Consider the following 14,546-nt stretch of genomic DNA (forward strand, 5'->3'; position numbering starts at 1 on the left):
GATCCAGCAATTCCACTTTTACTTCTAGACATACTCACATGTGGGAAATCATTTATCAACAGTGATATTCTTTGCTGTAATATTTGAGAGAGCAGAGAATTGGAAATAATGTAAATGCCCATTATTTAGGAAATGGTGAAATAAATTATGATAAATCTATAACTGGTAACTGGTTGCTTGGAGGAAGAACACTGAGTGTTTAAAGTTGCAGTGAAGGGAAATTTAACTTAATTTTCATATTTCTGTATCTTTTGAATTTTTTATTGTTGTAATTATTTTTATTTTTGAACTTTTTTATTTTGTTAATGTTTTATTTATTTTTGAGAGAGAGAAGGAGGGAGAGGATCAAAGTGGGCTCTGCGCTGGCAGCAGAGAGCCCAAGGCGGGCTCAAACTCACAAACCGTGAAATCATGAGCTGAGCCAAAGATAGATGTTTGACTGCGCTACCCAGGTGCCCCTCTTTTGAATTTTTAAAATATCTACATGTATTACTAATTTAAAATAAGAAAATTAATTTTTTAAATAAATAAAACATGTATGATATGTCCTTTTTCTACCCCTCACCCAAATACATTAGCAATAATTTTATAATATAATAGCATCCTATGCTAATTAGAAGGTGGGAAAAACCAAAAATTTGTGGAAAGAATATAAATTGTTTTTTCCCAGCTTTATTGAGGTATAATTGACAAATGAAAATTGTATATACTTAGGGTATACAATGTGATATTTGATATACATATATATTGTGAAATACCACAAACTAATTAACATTTCCATCACCTAACATAGTTCCCTCTTTTTTGTGATGAGAACACTTAAGATCTACTCAGCAAATTTCAAGCATAATATATACAGTAATATTAACTATAGTCATCATGCTATGCATTTTTCATCCTCCATAACTGAAACTTTGTACCCTTTGACCAATACCTCTGCATTTCCCCTAACACCCAGCTCCTGGTGACCATTTTATTCTGCTTCTATGAGTTTAATTCTTTAGATTCTACATATAAGCAATATCATGCAGTATTTGTCTTTCTAGTATCTGGCTTATTTAACTTAGGGTAATGTCTTCCAGGTTCATCCTTGTTGTAAATGGCAGGGTTTCCCTCTTTTTTTAAGCTGAATAATATTATATCACATCTGTGTGTGATCACATTTGCTTTTTCCATTTATTTGATACTTAGGTTGTTTCCATATGTTGGCTATTATGACTAATGCTGCAACAAACATGAGAATGTAGATATCTCTTCAAGATACTGATTTCATTTTCTTTGTATATACACCCAGAAGTAAGATTGTTGAATTACGTGGTATTTCTAGTTTTAACTTTTGAGGAAACTATTTTCCATAATGGTTGTACTGATTTACATTCCTACCAACAGTGCACAAAGGTTCCCTTTTCTCCACATCCTAACAAACACTTGTTGTCTCTTATTTTTTTTTGATTAGAGCCATCCTAACAGGTGTGAGGTAACATCCCATTGTGGTTTTGATTTGCATTTCCCTGGTGATTAGTGATGTTGAGCATCTTCTTATATATCTGTTGGCCATTTGTAGGTCTTCTTTGGAAAACTGTCTATTCAGGTCCTTTGCCCATTTTTAAATCAGTTTGTTATTATTTATTTCATTTTTATTATTATTTGCTATTGAGTTGTTTGAATTCCTTACATATTTTGGATACTACCCCTAACCAGATATATATTTTCCCCCATTTCATAGGTTGTCTCTTCACTCTGTTGATTGTTTCCTTTGCTGTGCAGAAGCTTTTTAATTTGATGCAATTCCACTTGTGTGTTTTTGCTTTTGCCACCTGTACTTTTGAGATCATATCCAAAAAATTATTGCCCAGGCCAGTATCAAGAAGCTTTTTTCTGACAGTCTGATCCTGAGCCCTGGCATCTTGTCTTCCTCCCTGAACAGCATGAGCTTCACCATTCACTCTACCTTCTCCTCCAACTATTAGTCCCTTGGCCCTGTGCAGTTGTCCATCCATCAGATCTTGCCTGTCAGCAGTGTGGCCAACATTTATGAGGCACCAGGGACTCAGGCTCCTGGATCTCTGTGTCCTGTTCCACCAGTTTACAGGGTGGCTGGAGGTCTGGGGGTCTGACTACAGGGATGACTGGGGGCCTGGTGTGCATAGGGGATATCCATGGTGAGAAGGAAATCATGAAAGACCTGAATGACCACCCATCCTCCTACTTAGAGAGGGTGAGGAGCCTGGAGGCTGATAATCAGAAACTAGAGTTTAAAATCTGTGAGCACCTGGAAAAGAAGGGACCCCAGGTCAGAGAATGGGGCATTACCTCAAGACCATCGAGCAGTTGAGGGCTCAGATCTATACAAATTCTGTGGGCATTGCCTACATTGTTCTGAAGACTGACAATGCTTGTCTTGCTACTGATGACTTCAGACTCAAGTATGAAACAGAGTTGGCCATGAACCAGTCTGTGGAGAATGACATCCATGGGCTCTGTGAGGTCATCGAAGACACCAATGTTACTCAGCTGCAGCTGAAGATGGAAATTGAGACTCTCAGGGAGAAGCTGCTCTTCATGAAGAAGAACCATGAGGAAGAAGTAAAGGGTCTACAAAACCTGATTGACAATTCTAGGTTGACTGTGGAGTTGGATGCCCCCAAATCTCAGAACCTCGGCAAGATCATGGTGGACATCCAGGCCCAGTAAGACAAATTGGCTCAGAAGAACTAAAAGGAGCTGGACAAGTACCAGCTTGGTCCCAGAAAATTGAGGAGAGCACCACAGTGATCACCTCACAGACTGCTGAGATAGGAGTGGCTGAGATAATGCTCATGGAGCTGATACATGTGACTCGCTCCTGGGAAATCACCCTGGACTTCATGAGAATCTAAAGGCCAGCTTGGAAAACAACTGAGGGAAGTGGATGCCTACTCACTGTGCAGATGGAACAGCTCAATGTAGTCCTGCTGCACTTGAAGTCAGAGCTGTCCCAGACTTGTTTAGAGACACCCAGGAGTGCAAGGCCCTGCTGAACATCAAGGCCAAGCTAGAGACTGAAATTACCACCTACTATCACCTGCTGGAAGACAGAGGATTTCAATCTTGGTGACACCCTAGACAGCAGAAATTCCATGTATACCATCCAAAAGACCACCACCTGCAGGTTTGTGGAGGGCAAAGGGGTGTCTGAGACCAATGACATCAGTTTTGAGGCTTTGAGGCAGCAGAATCAGTGTACCCTTTGGGGAGCAGGAGACCAATAAAAAGTTCATGTTTTCCCTATGGTTTCTTCTAGTAATTTTACAATTTTAGGTCTATGTTTAGCTCTTTAATCTATTTTGAGTTGATTTTTCTGTCCTGTGAGGTAAGGGTCCAATTTCATTCCTTTGCATGTGCATATCCAGTTTTCCTAGTACCATTTATTGAAAGACTATCCTCTCCCCATGGTGTGCTCTTGGCATCCTTGTTGAATATTGGTAGCCTGTAAATGCATAATTTATTTCTGGGCTTTCTATTCTATTCCATTGGTCTATATGACTGTTTTTGTGCCAGTACCATACTGTTTTGTTTACCATACCTTTGTAATATGTTTAGAAATCAGGAAATGTAATGCCTTTGGCTTTGTTCTTTTGGTTTAAGATTGGGCTATTCGGGGCCTTTTGTGGTTCCATATGAATTTTAGGATTGTTTTTCCTATTTCTGTGGAAAAAATTATTGGAATTTTGACAGAGATAGGATTGAATCTTTAGGTAGCTTTGTATAATATGAACATTTTAACAACATCAATTCTTCCAATCCAAGAATACAAGGGTATCTTTCTACTTTTTTGTGTGTCTTTTTCAATTTCTGTTATCAGCATTTCATAGTTTTCAGTGTACTGATATTTCACTTCCTTGGTTAAATTTATTCCTAAGTATTTTGTTCTTTTTGATGCTATAGTAAATGGGATCTTTTTCTTAATTTATTTTTTGAATAGTTCGTGATAGTGTATAGAAAGAGACTTTTATATGTTCATTTTGTATCGTACAACTTAACTGAATTCATTTGTTATTTCTAACAGGTGTTTTTGGTGGAGTTTTCTATATATAGGTTTATATCATCAGCAGACAGAGGCAACTTGGCTTTTTCCATTCCAATTTGTATGCCTTTCATTTATTTTTCTTGTGTAATTGCTCTAGCTATAGGACTTCAAGTACTATGTTGAAAGAATTGGTGAGAATGGGCATCCTCATCTTTTTCCTGATCATAGAGGAAAAGCTTTTTTAGCTTTTTGCTGTTAAGTGTGATGTTAGCTGTGAGCTTGTAATATATAGCCTTTCTTATGTTGAGATACATCCTTTCTATACCTAATTTATGAAGAATTTTTATCATGAAAAAATGTTGAATTTTGTTGAATGTTTTTCTGAATTTATTGAGATGATCATATGATTTTTACCCTTCATTCTGTTAATGTAATATATCATATTTGAGAACATAAATTGTTACACCCATTTTGGATATTAATACATCTCCAGTCAAATTAAACATTAGGATACCTTTATAATCTAGCATTTACAGTTTAGGGAATCTATCATACAGAAATAAGAATACCAGTACCTAGGTCATATGTACAAGGATATTTATTATAGCACTGTTTCAGTGGCAAAAAGAGGGATAACCCTAGCATCTACATGCAGGGAAATGGTTGAGTAAATTATGACATAGCTATACTATTGAATACTATGCCGCTATTAAAATGAATATGTTAGAATGTTATGTATGGACTGAAAGAATACCCATGTTCTTTTGCTAGGTAATCAAAATCAAGTTTCAGAATAATCTGTAACATATAATCCCATTTTTATATAAAAAAAGAAAGATATTAACCCCCTAAAATTTTTATAGATACAGATATATGGATATAAATATAGAAACAGATGTGGAAAGCAGAAACACCAAACTCTGGATTATTGATTACATCAGGTGGAAAGAGGTTGGATGGGAAAGGGATAGCTCTTAAGTGGTTCTGTATTTAGTTCTATATTGTTTGACTTGTTACAATAAGCATGTGTTACTATAATTTATTTAAAATATAATTAAAAAGTGGAAAAAATGGAGAGAAAATGGACTAGAAGGGGAATAAGGGAAACAAAGAAGCCAGTTAGGAGGCTGTTACAATGGTACACATAAGAAATGATGGTGACTTAATTAGTGTAGCAGCAATGGAAACAGAAGTAGACAGGTTTATTTTAAAAAAAATTTAATGTTTATTTTATTTTTAAGAGAGACAGAGAGTGAGTGGGAGAAGGGCAGAGAGAGAGGGACACACAGAATCTGAAGCAGGCTCCAGGCTCTGAGCTGTCAGCACAGAGCCTGATACAGGGCTCAAACTCACAAACCATGAGATCATGGCCTGAGCCAAAGTCAGAAGCTTAACCAACAGAGCCACCCAGGAGCCCCAGACAGGTTTATTTAGGAAAAAATTAGGACTTGGTGGTTTGTTTGAAGGGAGAAAATGAGGAGTCAAGGAAGCCACCCAGGTTTCTGGCAAAGTGCTATACTAGTCACTGAGATAACAATCAGAAAAGGAAGATGTGTGGTTTTAAACAGGTTTTAAGTTTCAGGTACTTGTGTGAAATTCAAGAAGAAAAAACCTGTAAGCAGTTGGGGATATGCATCTGAAGCTCAGGAAAAATATCTGGGCTGGAAATATGGATATGGAGATCATTAGCTAGGTTAGGACTCTCTCAGTTACAAGTGACAGATAGCTGGCCTAAACTGTATTAAGATCTTTTTTTCTAAAGAAGAGGGCATGGCCAAATGTCCATCCACTGCTGAATGGATAAAGAAGATGTGGTATATATATACAATGGAATATTACTCAGAGATTTAAAAAAATGAAATCTTGCCATTTGCAACAACGTGGATAGAACTAGAGTGTATTATGCTAAGTGAAGTAAGTCAGTCAGAGAAAGACAAATATCATATGACTTCATTCATATGTGGAATTTCAGATACAAAACAGATGAGGAGCACCAGGGTAGTTCAGTTGGTTCAGCATCCAACCTCCACTCAAGTCATGATCTCATGGTTTGCGGGTTCAAGCTCCACATGGTTCTCTGGACTTACAGTTCAGAGCCTGGAGCCTCCTTTGGATTCTGTGTCTCCTTCTCTCTTTGCCCCTCCCCTGCTTGCGTTCTGTCTCTGTCTCTCAAAATGAATAAATGTTAAAAAAAAAAAAAGACACAAAACAGATGAACATAGAGGAAGGGAAGCAAAAATAATATAAAAACAGAGAGGGAAACAAACCATAAGAGACTCTTAAATACAGAGGACAAACTGAGGGTTGCTGGAGTGGTTTTCGGTGAGTGGGGGCTAAATGGGCAAGGGGCATTAAGGAAAACACTTGTTGGGATGAATCACTAAATTCTGCTCCTGAAATCATTATTACATTATATGTTAACTAACTTGGGTGTAAATTTTTAAAAATAATAATAATAAAAAGAAGAGGACATGGGATTTATTGGTTTATTTAACTGTAAAGTCCTTGATGAAGCTGGCTTAAGATATGGCTGAACCTTGGAGCTCATGTGATCTCGCCAGTACTCTCTCAGCTCTACTTTCCTTTGTATTCACCTCATTCTTCAGGCAGGTTCTCCCTATAAAATGGGAAAGATGGCTAGCAGCTCTAGCTTACAATTATCCAACTTAGTAAAGCCAATGGAAAAGTGTGCCTCACCCATCTACTGAAATCAGTAAGAAGGATGTTGTTGGCAACAGTGATGAGAGCAGTTTTAGTAGAGTAATAGGAATAGAAAGATTGAGAGTCAAGTTAGATGAGTCAGTAGAAAATAACATATAAATGAATAGCTAGAGATTTACTAGCCATCTACTATGTGCAAAGCACTGTGCTATATTACACGCAGGGATACAAAAATGATTAAGATAAAGTTCCTTAGTTCTGGAAGCCCATGGTCTTCATAAAAGAGGATCTTGTAAATAATTCCCAGAGGTGATTAGTACTTATATGGAGGTATGAGATTGTAGTGGAAGCATACAGGAGGGAGCCACAGAATGGCCAATCCAATACATTACCAAGGAGAAGCACACAATGGCTGCCATATACTAGGCATGCATACATGAATGGATGGAGGGAATGAAATTTGAATTGAATTTTGGAGGATGAATAGGACTTTTTTTTAATTTAACTTTATTTTTATTTTTTAAAAATTTACATCCAAATTAGTTAGTATATAGTGAAGCAATGTTTCCAGTAGATTCCTTAATGCCCCTTACCCATTTAGCCCATCCCCCCTCCCACAACCCCTCCAGCAACCCTCAGTTTGTTCTCCATATTTATGAGTCTCTTTTGTCCCCCTCCCTGTTTTTATATTATTTTTGTTTCCCTTCCCTTATGTTCATCTGTTTTGTCTCTTAAAGTCCTCATATGAGTAAAGTCATATGATTTTTGTCTTTCTCTGACTGACTAATTTCACTTAGCATAATACCCTCCAGTTCCATCCACGTAGTTGCAAGTGACAAGATTTCATTCCTTTTGATTGCTGAGTAATACTCCATTGTATATATATATACCACATCTTCTTTATGCATTCATCCATCGATGGACATTTGGGCTCTTTCCATACTTTGGCTATTGTGGATAGTGCTGCTATAAACATGGGGGTGCACGTGTCCCTTCGAAACAGCATCCCTGTATCCCTTGGATAAATGCCTAGTAGTGCAGTTGATGGGTCGTAGGGTAGTTCTATTTTTAGTTTTTTGAGGAACCTCCATGCTGTTTTCCAGAGTGGCTGCACCAGCTTGCATTCCCACCAACAATGCAAAAGAGATCCTCTTTCTCCGTATCCTCACCAAAATCTGTTGTTGCCTGAGTTGTTAATGTTAGCCATTCTGACAGGTGTGAGGTGGTATCCAATATGGTTTTGATTTGTATTTCCCTGCTGATGAGTGATGTGGAGCATTTTTTCATGTGTCGGTTGGCCATCTGGATGTCTTTTTTGGAGAAGTGTCTTTTCATGTCTGTTGCCCATTTCTTCACTGGATTATTTGTTTTTTGGGTGTTGAGTTTGATAAGTTCTTTGTAGATTTTGGGTACTGACCCTTTATCTGATATGTCATTTGCAAATATCTTCTCCCTGAATAGGACTTGAATAAAGAAAAGTAGAAAGTGCAATTCTGACAAAGGGAACAGCAAGTGCAAAGGCTAACCAAACCCCCTAGGTCTCTTAGCTCTCCTCATGGCTTAAATAAAAACCAATATGTAATGTAGGAGCTTGGAAGAAGGACTGAGGGAAGCCAGAACAATTGGGCAGAGAAAATGTGTTAAGATCCCAGAACTGCCTGAGAAGCTTTCAAATGCCCACTCAGACATTTCATAAATGGTATTTTAGTCCCAAATTATCTTGGCATCTTCCCCACCTCACTGTGTCTCTTTTCTACCCTCTGTTCACTTGAGAAAGAAATACTAGCTAGGCCAACACAACTCTTCCTTTCTACTAAATACAAGATATATAAGCCATGTGTAATGTTTTTTTAACTTTTATAGCAGTTTTAATTTCCCTGATATTCTAAAAAAAATTTTTTTTAGTGTATTCATTTTTGAGAGAGAGAGAAAGAGAGAGCATGAGCAGGGGGAAGGGCAGAGTGAGAGAGGGAGACACAGAATCCAAAGCAGGCTCCAGGTTCTGAGCTGTCAGCACAGAGCCCAATGTGGGGCTCAAACTCATGAACCGCGAGATCATGACCTGAGCCAAAGTTGGATGCTTAACCGACTGAGCCACCCAGGTACCCCTCTCTGATATTCTATTTAGTAATCTCTGGTGCAAGGTAGCAAAATACATTTAGAACCTCAATATAATTTGAAATCAATGATTCATCCTACTTTCTTTCTTGGTTAGGATTCCAAGCTGATTTAGAAGACATAGATCCTATGCCATTAACATGTTCAGAAATGTAGAGAGAGCTATTTTTGAAATAATTAAGTACCAAGGATGCTTTGCTATATATAGACTTATGAGTCTTAGCTTCATTTTATTTATTTTTTTCTTAGCTGCATTTTAGCACTGCTTCCAGTATATACCCTCTTTAATGAATCTAGTACTGTAGTAATTTAGGTCAGTTCTTGAGGGTTTAGCCTCACTTAGGTACTACATATGCCAAGCCAGGGTTCTAAGCAACCTATGCTATTTGTTAAATAGTGTACTAATTAGAAGGTGGCTTTGTGCAGATCTCTTCTCTCTATAGCAAAACAACTCATAGGCCTAGCCTATAGCCGGAAAGTTAGTAGTGTCATGTAGATGAAATTCAGCACATCATTATCTTACATTGTGCCAGAAGAGCTGAAAGAAGATTGACTTGGTAATTCGCTATGTTTTGATCCTGATCTGTTTAGAAATATGACTTCTTAAAAAGGAAATGGAAAAAGAATGTGTTCCTCATGATAGCTTCACAGTATCTCCTGACAGTGTGTTCAGCTATTGTAAATACAGCAATTTTATTCTCTCCTCAAATTTCAGATATATTTCATTTATTTAAAAAAAGAAACTACATTGAAATGATCAAATTTTAAAGTATGAATTGCATGCTTTCAAAAGTGAAATTTTATATTTCATGTTACACATTTAAATCTCTGTTTTGTTCAAAAGCAAAGACAAACTTCTTTTTTTGTTTTTTCAATGTTTATTTATTTTTGAGACAGAGAAAGACAGAGCATGAACAGGGGAGGGTCAGAGAGAGAGGGAGACACGGAATCTGAAGCGGGCTCCAGGCTCCAACCTGTCAGCACAGAGCCAGCCGAGCCGGACGCGGGGTTCGAACTCATGAACCATGAGATCATGACCTGAGCCAAAGTCCAACGCATAACCGACTGAGCCACCCAGGTGCCCTGTAAAGACAAACTTCTTTCATGAGTCACAGAGTCATTGGTTTGTATAGTGCATTATCTTTACAAGTCATCTCCAAAACTTTATAAACTTAGGTTTACACTGTAACTTGCTTAAGGGAGAGGAGTATATTTGTGGTACAAATATTTTAACTCAGGTTGTTTTCAAGTTTCAGTTCAGCATTTTGAATCCAATCTCTTTTCCCCATCCCCTAGCATAGTATTCAAAATCCAGAAGCTATCAGAAATAAGGCCCAAATTTAATACAGTAAAGCTGCCAGTATATGGTTGAAATATATATACAAGAAAGAAAACTCAGTTGATATTATCAAGCAATCTTTCTGACCCTTGATTTCTCTCTCGGACACCTTGTTGCAGAGAAATAGCATAGAATTTAAAGCCACATAGACCTGATTTCAAATTTAAAATCACAGAGACCTAAATTTCAAATCTGAGGTCTACTACTTTTAGCTTTGTGGCCTTGGCCAAGTCACATAACCTCTCTCAACATAAGTTTTCTCATTATATAAAGACAATAATGATATTTTCTTTGATAAGATATCATAAAGATTAGAGGTAATATAAAATTCCTAATTTAATGCTAGCACATAACAGGTGCTCAATAATTGGTAATTATTAGTATCAACTGTAACATAAGAGTAGTACTAATCCATCTACTTGTCAGGTTATAGATAAAATGGATAAGAATGCTTTTTTCAAACAACATGGTCTTACCCATGTTTATAGTGGAGAAAAGAAGCTATTCTGTGTATCCCACAGGACTGTGATGATCAAAAGAGATAATATATACTAAAGCACTTAGAAAATGTAAAGTGCTGTTAGGATCAAGGTGGAGTCTGTAGTTTAAATAAGGCTTAAGAGACCTCTTTGCTTCTCCCTCCAATGAATTAAAAGTTAAAGAATAAAAATTGAGGGGCACCTGGGTGGCTCAGTTAGTTAAGCATCTGACTTTGGCTCAGGTCATGATCTCACAGCTTGTGAGTTCGAGTCCCACATCAGGTGAGCTTGAGCCCCTCTTTGGGTGAGCTTGAGCCCAGCTTCAGGTGAACACGAGCCCCACTTCAGGTAAAAACACAAACCCTGCTTCTCTCTCTCTCTCTCTGTCTCTCTCTATCTCTCTCTCTCTCTCTCCCCACTCTTTGCTTATTTGCACCTTCCCTCTCAAAAAAAAATTAAAGAATAAAAATTGAATATCACAAACTGGTATTACTATTGATAGTTTGTTACATCTGATTTTGTCCATCTTGCAGGAAAATACAGAATACAAGTTTTGTAAATAAAATATACTTATTCTCAGTATACCCTGATTATTCAGAGGTCTTTTATTTAGCAACCGCAAACATCCAGAACACAGCCTGGACACCTCACAGGAGGTGAGATGAAAGCCCTATGATCTGGAAACAAAATCTCAAGCCAATGAGGCCTCTCACTCTACACCTATAAGAGAGGAGTAGTGCCAACTTTACTAAGCATCTTGATTTAGTGTTGTATATAAAATAAAGGTTGCTTACTAATATAATGAGCTTAGTTGTCTGACAACCAATTAAAATGAGAGAAGGGGTCAAGGTGCCTGGGTGGCTCCGTCAGTTAAGCGACTGACTTAATCTCAGGTCATGATCCCACAGTGTGTGCGTTCGAGCCCTGCATCAGGCTCTGTGCTGACAGCTCAGAGCCTGGAGCCTGTTTCAGAATCTGTGTCTCCCCCTCTCTCTCTGCCCCTCCCCAACTTGTGCTCTGTCTCTCTCTCAAAAATAAATAAACATTAAAAAAATTTTTTTAATGAGAGAAGCGGTCTACTAGATGTAAGAAAACTGATACCCTAAGAAGGCATAGTTAGTATAAAGACAGAATTCTAAAAACAGAACAAGAAAAATGAAGTCACTTGGGATCATTCATGTAGGGGTTCTAACTTCCCTGTATGCCTTAGTAGACACTGAGCACGTCACTCGATGGTCCAGTAGGGAATTTTCATAGTGATGCTTAGTCCTCAACAGACAACTATATCTGACATGACAAGACAAAGAAGTCTCAAAACATTTTAGAAAGATTTCTGTCAGATTTCAAAGTTTGCTATTATTGGAGTAAGTTTTAGTTATCCAGAAAACTCATTGCTGTGGAGTCACTTCTATGGTGCCAAGTAAGTAAGCTATTAACTATACATTAAAGCTGCTAGTTGGGGTACCTGGGTGGCTCAGTTGGTGAGCATCTGACTTCAGCTCAGGTCATGATCTCACGGCTCATGAGTTTGAGTGCCACATCAGGCTTGTTGCTGTCAGCGTAGAGCCTGCTTCAAATCCTTTGTCACTTTCTTTCTCTGCCCCTCCCCCATCTCTCAAAAATTATTAAACATTAAACAAATTTTTTTTAAAAAGCTGCTAGGCAAAAACCATATAACATTGTAATTAGAAAGAAATATGTATGGTATTTAACCAACTCTACTAGAAGCCATCTTAAAGATTAATAAATTCTAAAATAATATATACATATATCAAATCATTACCTTGTACACCATAAACTAATCTACTGTTATATGTCAATTATATCTCAATAAAACTGGAAAAAATAAAAATAGTATGTATGTAATAAGTGCATTTAAGACAAAAATCACCTTATGGGATGCCTGAGTGGCTCAGTCGGTTGAGCATTGGGCTTCGGCTCAGGTCATGATCTCACAGCTCATGAGTTTGAGCCCCACATTAGGCTCTGTTCTGGAGCCTGGAGCCTGCTTCAGATTTTGTGTCTCCCTCTCTCTCTCTCTCTCTACCCCTCCCCCACTTGTGCTCTTTCTGTCTCTCAAAAATAAATAAACATTTTTTAAAAATTAAAAAGAAACATCACCTTGGACCTATAATTACGCAAAACCTATTTGAATACTGAAAAAAGTAATTTCCAAAATATTAAATACAGTATTATAACCATTATATAGTTACAAACAGCTAAGGTTTTTTTTCTTAAAGAAAGCTTTTTGGGAATACACATAAATGTGATACAATTATATGAAAATTATATGAAAAGAATGATGAACACAAGATTCAGGATAGTTTACCTCGGGTGGGGGAGAGATAGGAGGTGAGAGTGAGAAGGAACTGCATGATTGGATGTAAGTTTTTACAAAGTCCTAGGTTTTGTTTTAAGTGATTGGTTCCCAGGTGATTGTTCCATTGTGTTGTTTTTTTTTTTAACTAAATAAAGTGAGTTACACATAGACCGATGTGAGTTAGGATATGCTGTAAGTGTAAAATACACACCAGATTTCAAAGACTTAGGTACCAAAAAAAAAAAAGCAATGTAAAACATCTTATTAATACATATTTACATTGATTACATGTTGAAATTATAATATATTGGATATATTGAGTTAAAATCCAATAAATTGGATATATTAAGTAAAATTAATTTCACTTTTTTACTTTTTAATATGGCTAATAGAAAATTTAAAAGTACATATGTGGCTCAAAATTGTGGCTGTGGCAGTGTAAGAATTCTACAGCACTGGTCTTTATGTTTTTAACCAGTTGTTTTCAGACTTGAAGCTAGTTAGTTTGTCTTTTTAGACTTAGTAATTCTAATTTATTTCATTTTTGGCTTCTAAAATCTCAACTGAAAGTTTTAATAAATATGAAAGCAATGCATGTCCCTTCTAAAACAAAGTTAAACATGAGAGAAATTTGATTTAACACAAGGAAAGTAACATCACAACCTCAGTTTCCAGACATAGCCACCATTAACAATTAAGTAGTTTTCTAGGTGTGTGTGCTTTTAAGGTTTTAGAACCTGAACATCAAAGTTATCTATCTCCTTTCTCACATTCTCTGTGACCAGAGAAGTAATGGAAAGTCATAGCTTGCTTTTGTGCCACTTCTGGAGTGGGAATACTCTAATGTTAGCTGGATTTGGATTTCTTTCCCTGGCCAAGATTCTTCTCCTCCCCAAAAGAAATGCCATTTGGCCTATATTTATAGTAAAATCCAAAGTGAGCTGAAATTAATTTTCCAAGAATTTCCTAATATCCCTGGAAGAAATCAGAGAGCCAATGGGTTAGTATAAAACCAGAACTAAGAATCACTGTTTCAACCTATTGGTCTCCAACAAAGTACCTGATAATTTCTCCCACTGGGTATTAAGCAGGCTTCTGGTGGGAGTGTAACAATCTGAAGAAAACAAGGTGCATCCATTTGTCTTCAGTCATAGCTTCCTCTGTATTCTTAGGAAACAGTTTAATGGAGATAGCTGTAAAGGGAAAAAAGAATACAAAGGTCAGATTTGGATTATGTGACAGGTCTTGAAAATGTTCTTTCCATATTGCCTGAGGCTCTATATGAAAATCATTAATAGAGGAATAGCTTCTTTTTTTTTTTCAAGTGCCATAGAGATTATAGAAGCTATTTTCTTTGTTCACATTACTGATTGATAAGGTCAAAGATTCGGGATGCATTTCTTGGAACAAACACCAAATAATTTGACATTTTTCCTTGTTGTCTGTCCAGTGAAGCAAATTCACTCAACAATTATATTCTTAAAAACATAACAATGGACTTTAATATCATATTGTATATGATCTCATTTTTCACATTCTATATGATCTCAGGTTGAGACCTGCATGAGAAAAATAAATACAAACTGCACTCTTACTGCTATTCTGATTAGGATCTCTTTC

General features: G+C 36.9%; 1 protein-coding gene and 1 pseudogene across 6 annotated transcripts in view; both read left to right on the forward strand.

Annotated features, from left to right (window-relative positions):
- EDA (ectodysplasin A) overlaps nt 1-14,546 on the forward strand; it is a 412,220-nt gene that overhangs the window by 312,886 nt on the left and 84,788 nt on the right. The window lies entirely within an intron of this gene.
- LOC128311607 (keratin, type I cytoskeletal 18-like) lies at nt 1,670-10,992 on the forward strand (annotated as a pseudogene).

The sequence above is a fragment of the Acinonyx jubatus genome, chromosome X (genome assembly GCF_027475565.1).
Source record: "Acinonyx jubatus isolate Ajub_Pintada_27869175 chromosome X, VMU_Ajub_asm_v1.0, whole genome shotgun sequence".
Classification (NCBI taxonomy): domain Eukaryota; kingdom Metazoa; phylum Chordata; class Mammalia; order Carnivora; family Felidae; genus Acinonyx; species Acinonyx jubatus.